This window comes from Nyctereutes procyonoides, unplaced genomic scaffold, assembly GCF_905146905.1.
Source record: "Nyctereutes procyonoides isolate TBG_1078 unplaced genomic scaffold, NYPRO_anot_genome, whole genome shotgun sequence".
Lineage (NCBI taxonomy): Eukaryota > Metazoa > Chordata > Mammalia > Carnivora > Canidae > Nyctereutes > Nyctereutes procyonoides.
In genome coordinates, this window is record NW_026575125.1 from 69583987 (window position 1) to 69596379 (window position 12393).

Below are 12393 nucleotides of genomic sequence, written 5' to 3' on the forward strand. Positions count from 1 at the left end.
CCACACAAATGTTAAGATAATTTGTTCCAACTCTCTGAAGAAAGTCCATGGTATTTTGATAGGGATTGCATTAAATGTGTAAATTCCATTGGCTCATATCTTGTTGAGAAAGTTTGCATCTCTGTTCATCAGGGATATTGGTCTATAATTCTCCTTTTCAGTGGGGTCTTTGGTTTGGAATTAAGGTGATGCTGGCCTCATAAAAGGAGATTGGAAGTATTATGTCCATTTCTATCTTTTGGAAAAGCTTTAGTATAATATGTATTGTTTCTTCTTTAAAAGTTTGGTAGAATTCCCCTGGGAAGCCACCTGGCCCTGGACTTTTGTGTCTGGGAAGGTTTTGATGACTGCTTCAATTTCCTCCCTGGTTATAGGCCTGTTCTGGTTTTCTATTTCTTCCTGTTCTAGTTTTGGTAGTTTGTTGTTTTCCAGAAATGCATCCATTTTTCTAGGTTGACTAATTTATTGGTGTATAGCTGCTTATAATATGTTATTTAAATCGTTTGTATTGCCTTGGTTGTGGTTGTGCTCTCTACTTTTTCATTTGTGATTTTATTAATTAGAGTTTTTTCTCTTTTGTTTTTAATGAAGCTGGCTAATGGTTTATCTATCTTATTAATTCTTTCAAAGAACCAACTCCTGGTTTTGTTGATCAGTTCTGCAGTTCTTCTGGTCTCTATTTCATTGAGTTCTGCTCGAATCTTTATTAACTCTCTTCTTCTTCTGGGTGTAGCTTTTATTTGCTGTTCTTTCTCCAGTTCCTTTAGGTGAGAGGTTAGCTTGTGTATTTAAGTTTTTTCTAATTTTTTGAGGGATGCTCGCATTGGAATGTATTTCCCTCTTAGGACTGCTTTGCTGTATCCCAAAGATTCTGAATGGTTGTATCTTCATTCTCATTGGTTTCCATTAATCTTTTTAATTCTTCTCTAATTTCCTGGTTGACCCTTTCGTCTTTTAGCAGGATGCTCTTTAACCTCCACATGTTTGAGTTTCTTCCAAATTTCTTCTTGTAATTGAGTTCAAGTTTCAAAGCATTATGGTCTGAAAATATGCAGGGGAAAATCCCAATCTTTTGGTATTGGTTGAGACCTGATTTGCGATCCAATTCTGGAGAAAGTTCCATGTGCTCTTGAGGAGAATGTGTATTCATTTGCATTTGGATGTAAAGTTCTGTAAATATCTGTGAAATCCACCTGGTCCAGTGTGTCATTTAAAGCTCTTGTTTCTTTGGAGATGTTGTGCTTATAACAAATGTCATTTGCAGAAAGTGCCATGTTGAAGTCTCCCTGTATTAGTGTATTATTATCTAAGTATGTCTTTACTTTATTAATTGATTGATATACTTGGCAGCTCTGACATTAGAGGCATAAATATTCATGATTGTTAGGTCTTCTTGTTGGATATACCCTTTAAGTATGATACAGAGTCCCTCTTCATGTCTTACTACACTCTTTGGGATAAACTTAGTTTTTCTGATACGAGGATGGCTACCCTTCTTTCTTTTGAGGACATTTGAATGGTTAATGGTTCTCCAACCTTTCATTTTCAGGCTGGTTGTGTCCTTCTGTCTAAAATGAGTCTCTTGTAGACAGCAAATAGATGGGTCTTTTTTCTTTTTATATCCAGTCTGAAACGCTGTGTCTTTTGATGGGATCATTTAGCTCATTCACGTTCAGAGTTACTATTAAATGATATGAATTTAGTGTCATTGTAATACCTGTTCAGTCCCTATTTTTGTGGATTATTTCCTTGAATTTCCTCTTTCATTTACAGAGTCCCCCTTAATATTTCTCACAGAGCTGGTTTGGTGGTCACATATTCTTTCATTTTCTGCCTTTCTTGGAAGCTCTTTATCTCTCCTTCTATTCTGAATTAGAACCTTGCTGGATAACGTGTTCTTGGCTGAATGTTCTTCTCATTTTGGACCCTTTATATCCTGTCAGCCCTTTCTGGCCTGCCAGGTCTCTGTGGAGAGGTCTGCTGTTAATCCAATAGTTCTCCCCATATATGTTAGGGGTGTCCTGTGTCTTTCTGCTTGAAGGATTTTCTCTTTAACTTTGGAATTTGCAAGTTTCACTAGAAATGTCGAGTTGTTGAATGGTTTTTATTGATTTCAGGGTGGGACTTGTCTATCTTCTGGATCTGAATATCTGTTTCCCCCCAGATTAGGGAAATTCTCAGCTCTGTTTTGTTCAAATGTGATTTCTGGTTCTCTGGCCCTCTTGGCATCCTCTGGAACCCCAATAAATGTGCATTTTCCCTTCTGAGGCTGTTATTTACTTCCCTTAGCCTTTCCTCATCGTCTCTTGTTTTTCTCTTTTTTCCTCAGCTTCCTTCCTTGCCATCTACTTGTCTTTTATGTCACTCACTCTTTCTTCTACCTTGTTAAACCTCATCATTAGGACCTGCAGTTTGGATTGCATCTCATGTAGCTGATTTTTAATTTAGGCCTGATTAGACCTAAATTCTGCAGTCATGTAGTCTCTTGATTCCTATATGCATTTTTTTCCAGAGCCACCAGTAGCTTTATAATTGTGCTTCTGAATTGGCTTTCTTTTTTTTTTTTTAATTTTTTTTAAAGTTTTTTTTAATTTTTTTTAATTTTTTTTATTTTTATTTTAATTTATGATAGTCACACAGAGAGAGAGAGAGAGAGAGGCAGAGACACAGGCAGAGGGAGAAGCAGGCTCCATGCACCGGGAGCCCGGCGTGGGATTCGATCCCGGGTCTCCAGGATCGCGCCCTGGGCCAAAGGCATGCGCCAAACCGCTGCGCCACCCAGGGATCCCCTGAATTGGCTTTCTGACATCAAATTATAATCCAAATTCTGTGACTCCATGGCTGAGAGTACTGTTTCTGATTCTTTTGTGGTGAGTTCTTCCTTCTAGTCAATTTGCTCAGGGCCGGGTGGCTGAATGAGTGTGTTTTGTCGAGAATATCAACCAGGATGTAAGTAAATTTCACCCCAGATATTTCTGTCAAGTTCAGAGACCAGAAATTGAAAACAAAGATCAGAACCAAAAAAAAAAAAAAAAACCCAAAAGGACCACTAAAGTGAAGAACAAATTTTAAAACAAAGAAAATAAAATGCCAGGAATCCTAAAGAAGAAGAGAGAGAAAAAAGAAAAGGAAAAAAGGGGGGGCACTGGGAGATGGTGATGGTGAGGAAATTGTGGTGGAGGGAGAATGTAGTCTACCTGAGGGGTTCTAGAGGGTGATTGTCTTTTTTTCTGAGTATATTAATTTCTTTATGTTAGAAGATGCTTAGTCCCAAATTTATATAAACCAGAAATACTTGTAGAAAGCCCCCACATTGCCCACCAAAATATAAATTAGGTAAAAGAGGAGGGCAGAATGGGAATGAGGAATCTCACCAAAGGAAACAGTATGGTATACAACTTGGTTCTGGTTGCATACTGGTCATGTTTTATAAGGTATTAACTTCCGCCATTGTAGAACAAAATGAAACCAAGAAAACAAAAAATGCAAAACAAAGAAACAAAAAACATATCTTGTATATCTCCCAAAATTAAGTTGAATATGTTGAAGGGAATCTAGTTGTTGAAAATATATATAGGACCTGTGATTGTAGAAATATGAAAGTAAAAAAGGAAGAATCTTAAAAATGAAGAGGTGGTAAAATATTGTAGTTAAGGTGGGAAAAGGGAAAAAATATTGGAAACTTTTAGTGTGATATAAAAACAAGTTGTAATGGACAAATGAAGAAAAAAGAGAGAATAAAAGGTGTATCCTTTGGTTCTTTATATTGTAAATCCCTCGTCTTTCCCTGGAGCTTTTGAGCACTGTTTGTTCAAGAATTTACTCTTCCCCTGTTCTTCCAGCTGGTCTTCTGTGTGAGGGGCTTGCTGTGATGATTCTCAGGTGTGTGTACCTGGGGGAGATGCCCTGCTCCCCATTGGGTCCTGGGCTCAGTGGGAGCTGTTTACCCCATGAAGCCCCTGTTCCCTGAGGGCCGTGCCCCTCCTCAGCACCAGGTGGAACAAAGAGGAACAACAACACTGGTGGCAGCCAGCTCTCCAACCCTGGAGTCAGCTTCTGCAGTAACTACCACAGTCCACACTGGCCTAGATGCTCCCAGGGCGGCAGGTGCACTGATCAGCACAGCTTGGGGGTGCCCAGGTAAGAGAGTTCTCACTGTCCTGTACCCTCCCCACCTCTGCCTGTCTGGGGGGAAGTGCAGGATCGTGGGCTATGTCTGCTCGGCGCCCTGGGATCTGGACCTATGCTGCTGAAATCGAGCTCCTGGGGCTGCGGCTCCCAAAGGTGGCAGGACAGACACCTGGAGACCCTGCCTGATCTGGCTTCTCCCTGATTCGTGGCCAGGTGCAGGCTCCAGCCCTTTACTGAGATCAGCCCCCAGGATTTCCCCTGGTGCACATCCTCTATTAGTGACTCTAGGAAACTGAAGGCTCCACTGCCCCTCCTGTGGTCCTGCTCTATTTCCCTGATAAGCACCTTTCCAACTGGGAAGAAGCCAGTGCAGATTTTTTAATGTTCACGCTTCTCTGGGTATGCGCTATCCTGTCTAAAGGCTCTGGCCTCCCAGCCTTAGCTTGGCTCCTCACGGGACCCCTCCCCCACTTGATTCTTTTTTAACTTTTTCCACCTTCCTACCATGTTAGAAGCGAAAACCCTTCTCTCTGTAGTGTTCCACCCATTCTCTCTTCAAATCTCAGGTCAAATTCACAGGTTTTCAGGACGATTTGATAGTAATCTAGGCAAGTTGGTGGGGCCAGTTGAGTTGAGGCACCTTCTCTGCCATCTTGCCCTCCCCCCAAAAATTGCCTTTCTTATCCTATACCCCAGACCACCTCACCTCCAGCAACCCTCAGTTCGTACTCTATAGTTAGCAGTCTGTTTCCCAGTTTGCCTCTATTCCTGCTCTCACCCATATTTTCATGTGCTCTGTTTCTTAAATTCCACATATGAGCAAAATCATATGGTATTTCTCTCTCTCTCTTTTTATTAGAGTTCAAATGCCAACATATAGCATAACACCCAGTGTTCATCCCATCAAGTACCCCCTCAGCGTCCGACACCCAGTCACCTCGACCCCCCACCCACCTCCCTATCCACTACCCCTTGTTCTTTTCCAGAGTTAGAAGTCTCTTATGTTCTGTCTCCCTTTCTGATATTTCCCACTCATTTTTTCTTCTTTCCTGTTTATTGCCTTTCACTATTTTTTATATTCCCCAAATGAATGAGACCATATAATGTTTGTCCTTCTCTGATTGATTTATTTCACTCAGCATAATACACTCCAGTTCCATCCATGTTGAAGCAAATGGTGGGTATTTGCTTTGCAAACATCGGGGTGCAGGTGTCCAGGCATTTCACTGCATCTGTATCTTTGGGGTGAATCCCCAGCAGTGCAATTGCTGGGTCATAGGGTAGCTCTATTTTTAACTCTTTGAGGAACGTCCACACAGTTTTCCAGAGTGGCTGTACCAGGTCACATTCCCACCAACAGTGCAAGAGGGTTCCCCTTTCTCCACAACCTCTCCAACATTTGTGGTTTCCTGCCTTGTTAATTTTCCCCATTCTCACTGGTGTGAGGTGGTATGTCATTGTGGTTTTGATTTGTATTTCCCTGATGGCCAGTGATGCAGAGCATTTTCTCATGTGCTTGTTGGCCATGTCTATGTCTTCCTCTGTGAGATTTCTCTTCATGTCTTTTGCCCATTTCATGATTGGATTGTTTGTTTCTTTGGTGTTGAGTTTAATAATTTCTTTATAGATCTTGGATACTAGTTTTTTATCTGATACGTCATTTGGAAATATCTTCTCCCATTCTGTAAGTTTTAGTTTTGTTGAGTGTCTCTATTCCTGTGCAAAAGCTTCTTTTCTTGATGAAGTCCCAATAATGCATTTTTGCTTTTGTTTCTCTTGCCTTCATGGATGTATCTTGCAAGAAGTTACTGTGGCCAAGTTCAAAAAGCTTGTTTCCTGTGTTCTTCTCTAGGATTTTGATGGAATCTTGTCTCACATTTAGATCTTTCATCCATTTTGAGTTTATCTTTGTGTATTGCATAAGAGAATGGTCCAGCTTCATTCTTCTGCATGTGGATGTCCAATTTTCCCAGCAAGATTTATTAAAGAGACTGTGTTTTTTCCAGTGGATAGTCTTTCCTGCTTTGTCGAATATTGACCGTAAAGTTGAGGTTCCACTTCTGGATTCTCTATTTTGTTCTATTGATCTATGTGTCTGGGTTTGTGCCAGTAACACAGTGTCTTGATGACCATAGCTTTGTAGTACAACCTGAAATCTAGCATTGTGATGCCCCCAGCTATGATTTGCTTTTTTAGTATTTCCCTGGATATTCAGGGTCTTTTCTAATTCCACACAAATCTTAAGATAATTTTTTCCCACTCTCTGAAGAAAGTCCATGGTATTTTGATAGGGATTGCATTAAACGTGTAAATTGCCCTGGGTAACATTGACATTTTCACAATATTAATTCTGCCAATCCATGAGCATGGAATATTTCTCCATCTCTTTGTGTCTTCCTCAATTTCTTTCAGAAGTGTTCTGTAGTTTTTAGGGTATAGATCTTTTACCTCTTTGGTTAGGTTTATTCCAAGGTATCTTATGCTTTTGGGTGCAATTGTAAATGGGATTGACTCCTTAATTTCTCTTTCTTCAGTCTCATTGTTAGTGTATAGAATGCCACTGACTTCTGGGCATTGATTTTGTATCCTGCCGCACTGCCAAATTGCTGTATGAGTTCTAGCAATCTTGGGGTGGAGTCTTTTGAGTTTTCTATGGACAGTATCATGTCATCTGCAAAGAGGAGTTTGACTTCTTCTTTGCCTATTTGAATGCCTTTTATTTCTTTTTGTTTGACTGCTGAGACTAGGACTTCTAGTACTACGTTGAATAGCAGTGGTGAGTGTGGACATCCCTGTCTTGTTCCTGATCTTAGGGGAAAGGCTCCCAGTGTTTCCCCATTGAGAATGATATTTGCTGTGGGCTTTTTGTAGATGGCTATTAAGATGCTTAGGAATGTTCCCTCTATCCCTACACTCTGCAGAGTTTTGATCAAGAATGGATGCGGCATTTTGTCAAATGCCTTCTCTGCATCTATTGAGAGGATCATATGGTTCTTGTTTTTTCTCTTGCTGATATTATCAGTCACATTGATTGCTTTATGAGTATTGAACCAGCCTTGCATCCCGAGGATAAATCCCACTTGATCATGGTGAATAATCTTCTCAATGTACTGTTGGATCCTATTGGCTAGTATCTTGTTGAGAATTTTTGCATCCATGTTCATCAGGGATATTGGTCTATAATTCTCCTGTTTGGTGGGGTCTTTGTCTGGTTTTGGAATTAAGGTGATGCTGGCCTCATAGAAAGCATTTAGAAGTATTCCATCTCTTTCTATCTTCCCGAACAGCTTTAGTAGAATAGGTATGGTTTCTTCTTTAAACGTTTGATAGAATTCCCTTGGGAAGCCATATGGCCCTGGACTTTTGTATCATGGGAGCTTTTTGATGACTGCTTCAATTTCCTCCCTCGTTATTGGCATGTTCAGGTTTTCTATTTCTGCCTGTTCCAGTTTTCATAATTTGTGGTTTTCTTGAAATGCGTCCATATTTTCTAGAATGTCTAATTTATTGGCGTATAGCTGCTAATAATAAGTGTTTAGGTTCATTTGTATTTCCTTGGGATTGGTGGTGATCTCTCCTTTCTCATTCATGATTTTATTAATTTGAGTCTTTTCTCTCTTCTTTTTAATAAGGCTGGCTAATGGTTTATCTATCTTATTAATTCTTTCAAAGAACCAACTCCTGGTTTTGTTGATCTGTTCCACAGTGCTTCTGGTCTCTATTTCATTGAGTTCTGCTTGAATCTTTATTAACTCTCTTCTTCTGCTGGGTGTAGGACCTATTTGCTGCTTTTTCTCTAGCTCCTTTAGGTGCAAGGTTAGCTTTTGTATTTGAGTTCTTTCCAGTTTTTGGATGGATGCTTGTCTTGCGATGTATTTCCCCCTTAGGACTGCTTTTGCTGTATCCCAAAGATTCTGAATGGTTGTATCTTCATTCTCATTAGTTTACATGAATCTTTTTATTATTAGTTCTTCTCTAATTTCCTGGCTGACCCTTTCATCTTTTAGCAAGATGGTCCTTAACCTGCACATGTTTGAAATCCTTCCAAACTTCTTGTGATTTAGTTCTATTTTCAAAGCATTTTGGTCTGAAAATATGCACGGGACAATCCCAATCTTTTGGTATCAGTTAAGACGTGATTTTTGACCCAGTATGTGGTCTATTCTGGAGAAAGTTCCATGTGCACTTGAGAAGAATGTGTATTCTGTTGCGTTTGGATATAAAGTTCTTTAAATATCTGTCAAATCCATCTGGTCCATTTTATCATTTCAAGCTCTTGTTTCTTTGGAGATGTTGTGGTTAGAATACATGTTGATTGTAGAAAGCGCTACATGGAAGTCACCAAGTATAAGTGTATTATTATCTAAGTATGTTGTCACTTTGGTTATAAATTCATTGATATACTTGGCAGCTTCCACATTCTGGGCATAAATATTGATGATTGTTAGGTAATCTTGTGGGATAGATCCTTTAAGTAGGATATAGTGTCCCTTTTCATCTCTCACTACAGTCTTTGGGATAAACTTTACTTTATCTGATATAAGGATTGCTACCCATGCTTTCTTTTGAGAACCATTTGAATGGTACATTTTTCCCCAACCTTTTATTTTCAGGCTGTATGTAGGTGTCCTTATGTTTAAAATGAGTCTCTTGTAGACAGCAAATAGTTGGGTATTGCTTTTTTATCCAGTCTGAAACCCTGCGCCTTTTGATGGGGTCATTAAGCCCATTCACGTTAACAGTTACTATTGAAAGATGTGAATTTAGTGTCATTATGATACCTATTCAGTCCCTGTATTTGTGGATTGTTCCCTTGAAGTTCCTCTTTCTATTACAGAATCCCCCTTAGTATTTCTTGTAAAGCTGGATTGGTCCTTACATATTCTTTCAGTTCCTGCCTGTCTTGGAAGCTCTTTATGTCTCCTTGTATTCTGAATGGGAGCCTTGCTGGTTAAAGTGTTCTTGGCTGCAGGTTCTTCTCATTTAGGACCCTGAATATATCCTGCCAGCCCTTTCTGGCCTGCCAGGTCTCTGTGGAGAGGTCTGCTGTTACCCTAATACTTCTCCCCATAAAGGTTGGGGATCCCTTCTCTTGTTGCTTTAAGGATCTTCTCTTTATCTTTGGAATTTGCAAGCTTCACTATTAAATGTCAAGGTGTTGAGCGGTTTTTATTGATTTTAGGGGGGATCTCTCTATTTCCTGGATCTGAATGCCTGTCTCCCTCCCTAAATTAGGGAAGTTCTCAGCTATGATTTGTTCCAATACATGTTCTGGCCCTCTGTCCCTTTGGATGCCCGTGGGAACCCCAATTAAGCACAGATTTTTCCTTCTGAGGCTGTCATTTATTTCCCTTAATGTATCCTCATGATCTTTTAATTGTTTTTGTCTTTTTTTCCTCAGTTTCCCTCCTTGCCATGAACTTGTCTTCTATGTCCCTCACTTGTTCTTCTATCTCATTAACCCTCATCGTTACGACCTCCAGTTTGGATTGCATCTCATTTAATTGATTTTTAATTTCTGCGTGATTAGGTCTAAATTCTGCAGTCATGAAGTCTCTTGAATCCTATGCTTTTTTCTAGCGCCACCAGTAGCTTTATATTAGTTCTTCTGAAATGGCTTTCTGACATTGAATTGTAATCCAAATTTTGTAACTCTGTGGGAGAGAGGACTGTTTCTGATTCTCTCTTTTGAGCTGAGGTTTTCCTTCTAGTCATTTTGCTCAGTGCAGAGTGGCCAAAAACAATTTGTAATGGAAAAAGGGGAAAAGAGAGAAGAGAATAACGAAAGAAAAAAAGTAGAAGAAAAAAGAGAAAAGAAAACAATGTGGCGGAAGCAAAGAGAAAACAAAAAAACAAGGGGGAGTATCCTCTGATTCTATATACTGTAAATCCCTGGACTTCCCCTGGACCTTTCCAGTGCTGCTTGGTCAATAACTTGCTTCTCCCCTGTCTGTCTAGCTTGTCTTCTGTGGGAGGGGCCTGCTGTGCTGATTCTCAGGTGTGAGCACCTGGGGGAGCTGCTCAGCCCCCTGTCTGGTGCAGGGCTCAGTGGGAGTTGTTTATCCTATTTATCCCGTGAGGCCAGTGTGAGGCTCACTGGGGGTTGTTTATCCTGTGAGGCCCCAGGAGCAACAACAGTGACGGTGGTCAGCTCTCCATCCCTGGAGTCAGCTCCAGCATTAACTACCTCAGCTCTTAGTCTGCAGGGGACTGGATCTTCCAGGGGCAGGGGAAAGGGCTTCCTGTCTGCACAGCTCGGGCTGCCCAGCGGCCCCTGTCCTGTGCCCTCCCGGCCTTTGCCTGTCCCGCGGTTAGCGCCACATCCCGGGCTGTGTCCCCCGGCGCCCTGGGCTCCAGGTCCTGCGCTGCTGGGATCTCGCTCCCATGGCCGCCCAGCCCCCTTGGCAGGGAGCCTCCGCCTGAGCCACCGCCGAGCTCCCTGGCCCAGCCCGGCGCATGCTGGAGCCCTTTAGGGAGCTCGGCCGTGGTGTGTGGCGCGCTCTCCCAAGGAGCAGGTCCTCTGTTCGTGCCTCTGGGAGCCTGAGGGCATCCCCGCCTCTCCTGCGATCCTGCTCCAACTCCCTGGGAGTGCCTTTCCCTCCGGAAAGATTGGTGAAGCTCATGCTTCTCCAGGACGGGGCTTTCCAGTCCTGGGGGCAGTCGCCTCGCTGCCTTAGCCTGGCTCCTCACGGGGGCCCCTCACCCTTGGATGCTTTTTATTTATTTATTTATTTATTTATTTATTTATTTATTTATTTCTGTCTTCCTACCTTGATAGAAACGTGAACTCTTCTCACTGTAGCATTCCAGCTGTTCTCTCTCTCTCTTTAAAGATTTATTTATTTATTCATGATAGACATAGAGAGAGAGAAAGGCAAAGACACAGGCAGAGGGAGAAGCAGGCTCCACAATGGGAACCCGACGCTGGACTCGATCCAGGGACTCCAGGATCGCACCCTGGGCCAAAGGCAGGTGCTAAACCGCTGAGCCACCCAGGGATCCCCTGTTCTCTCTTTAAATCTCAGGCTGAATTCGTAGGTTTTCAGGATGATTTGAAAGTTTTCTAGGCAATTTGGTGGGGACAGGTGACTTGGGGATACTACTCTTCTGCCATCTTTCCCCCTCCCCCCTTGTTTTTCTCTTAATAAATCATTTTGCTTAGAATAATACTCTCTAACCTCATCCAAGTCATTGCAAATGACAAGATTTCATTATTTAATGGCTGAGTAGTATTCCATTGTCTATCTATATCATCTCTTCTTTATCTATTCATAAGTTGGTGGATGTTTGGGCTCTTTCCATAATTTGGCTAATGTTGATGATGCTACTATAAATATTGTGGTGCATGTGACCCTTCAGATCACTATATTTGTATCTTTGGGGTCTATACCTAATAATGAAATTCCTTGGTCATAGTAAGTATTTACTAAGTGCAATTGTTGGATTGTAGAATAGTTCTATTTTTAAATGTATTAGGAACCTCCATATTGTTTTCCAGAGTGGTTAAACAAGTTTGCATTCCCACTAACAGTAAGAGGGTTACCCATTCTCTGCATCCTCACCAACATCTATTGTTTCCTGTGTTGTTGATTTTAGCCATTTTGGCTGATGTGAGATGATATCTCATTGTAGTTTTAATTTACATTTCCTTGATGATGAGTGATGTTGAGCATCATGTGTCTGTTAGACACCTGTATGTCTCTTTGGAGATATGTCTATTCATGCCTTCTCCCCCTTTTTTAACTGGATTGTTTTTTGTTTTTTTTTTTTTGGTTGATGAGTTTGATAAGTTCTTTATATATTTTGGATACTAAATCTTTATCAGATATGTTATTTGTGAATATCTTTTTCCATACTATAGGCTGCCCTTTAGTTTTATTGATTGTTTCCTTCACTGTGAATATGCTTTTTATTTTGATGAAGTCCCAATAGTTTATTTTTGCTTTTGTTTCCATTGTCTTGAGACATATCTAGCAAGAAGTTGTAATGCCCTATGTCAATGAGGTTACCACCTGCATTTTTCTCTAGGATTTTGATGGTTCCCTGTTTCATATTTAGCTCTTTCATCTATTTTGGATATATCTTGATGTATAGTGTAAGAAGGTGGTTGAGTTTCATTTTTCTGCATGTTGCTGTCCAGTTTTCCCAACACCATTTGTTGAAGAGAGTGTCTTTTTTCCATTGGATATTCTCTCCTGCTTTAATGAAGATTAACTTACCACATGGTAGTGGGTTCACTTCTGGTTTTTCTATTCTGTTCCA